We start from the raw sequence: 1,902 nt of genomic DNA on the forward strand, positions 1-1,902 counted from the left end.
GCACAGTTTTGTAACAGAGGCCCCAGAGACCATGCCATGAGCACACAATAGGCCTTCTGCAACCCGGCAAAGGGCCCCCACCAGACCCTGAATCTGCTGGTGCCATGACCCTGGACTTCCTAGGCCTTAAAAATGTGAGAAATACATTTTTGTTGCCACCCAGTCTCTGGTATTTCCTTTTTTTACAGCAGCCCATGTGGGGAAGACACCAACCTTCCTTCCACTGCCCCCCATTCACCCCTGGATGTGTTATGCTCCCCCACTTGGTGCTTCTACACAAATGCTTTCTCTGACCAAGTCCTACCTGTTCTCCAAGATCTGTGATGTCCCCAGGTCCTCCCGCTGCCCTGCACCCACCTCTCTGGGATCTCTGTTCTGCAGTGCAGTGCTTTCTGTACCTACTGTCGTGGGTCTCCTCCCTCCTCTTCGGGGCCCAGCGCAGGGCCTGAGTGCTCTGTGGGAGTGGAAGAAATACATAAATACAACTGGGGTGCACTTGTAGTCCCACGAGCTCTTGCTGAAATTCACCATTTGGAATATAAGCAAAGCTTCTCAACACACTTAGGCATGATGTCCTGAAGTTGACCAGATGTTGGACATGGGCTTTGCTGATCAAGTGGAAGAGATTTTATATGTAGCATACAAGAAAGATTCAGAAGAAATCCCCAAACATTGGTCTTTTCTGCAACTTGTCCTCATTGGGTGTATAATGTTGCTAAGAAATACATGAAACCTACAAATGAATAGGCAGTCCTGATTGGTAAAAAGACACAGAAAAGAGCAATAACTGTAGAGCCTCTGGCTATCAAGTGCCTCTGGACTGAAAGGGCAGCAGTTATTGGGGACGTGAGCTGAGTGTACAGTGGTTATTAAGGGTGCACTATCACATTTTGTGAAACGAAGGAAGAAACCCAGTTGTCACAGAATGTGGCCATAAAGCAGGATGCCCAGTCTTTACATGGAGACATTCCATAGAAGGAAGAGGAAATCACCCTGAAAGGTTTTAGAAACGATGATGTTGGAGTTCTGGTTGCAACCAATATTGCTGCACATAGGTTAGACATCCCTGAGGTTGATCTGGTTGTTCCAAGTTCTCCACCAAAGGATGTGGAGTCCTACATTCACCATTCTGGGTGAACAGAGCTGGAAAGACGAGAGTTTGCATCTGCTTTTATCAGCACAAGGAAGAATACCAGTTAGCCCAGTTCAGTTCAGTTCAGTTTAGTCGCTCAGTCGTGTCCGACTCTTTGCGACCCCATGAATCACAGCACGCCAGGCCTCCCTGTCCATCACCAACTCCCGGAGTTCACTCAGACTCACGCCCATCAAGTCAGTGATGCCATCCAGCCATCTCATCCTCTGTTGTCCCCTTCTCCTCCTGCCCCCAATCTGTCCCAGCATTGGAGTCTTTTCCAATGAGTCAACTCTTCTCATGAGGTGGCCAAAGGACTGGAGTTTCAGCTTTAGCATCATTCCTTCCAAAGAAATCCCAGGGCTGATCTCCTTCAGAATGGACTGGTTGGATCTCCTTGCAGTCCAAGGGACTCTCAAGAGTCTTCTCCAACATCACAGTTCAAAAGCATCGATTCTTCGGCACTCAGCCTTCTTCACAGTCCTACTCTCACATCCATACATGACCACAGGAAAAACCATAGCCTTGACTAGACGAACCTTTGTTGGCAAAGTAATGTCTCTGCTTTTGAATATGCTATCTAGGTTGGTCATAACTTTCCTTCCAAGGAGTAAGCGTCTTTTAATTTCATGGCTGCAGTCACCATCTGCAGTGATTTTGGAGCCCCAAAAAATAAAGTCTGACACTGTTTCCACTGTTTCCCCATCTATTTGCCATGAAGTGATGGGACCGGATGCCATGATCTTCGTTTTCTGAATGTTGAGCTTTAA

At 47.4% G+C, this 1,902-nt stretch overlaps 1 pseudogene; it reads left to right on the forward strand.

Moving 5' to 3' along the window:
- LOC104987912 overlaps positions 1-1,902 on the forward strand; it is a 13,353-nt pseudogene that overhangs the window by 8,338 nt on the left and 3,113 nt on the right.

Source organism: Bison bison, unplaced genomic scaffold (genome assembly GCF_000754665.1).
Source record: "Bison bison bison isolate TAMUID 2011002044 unplaced genomic scaffold, Bison_UMD1.0 scf7180017864108, whole genome shotgun sequence".
NCBI lineage: Eukaryota > Metazoa > Chordata > Mammalia > Artiodactyla > Bovidae > Bison > Bison bison.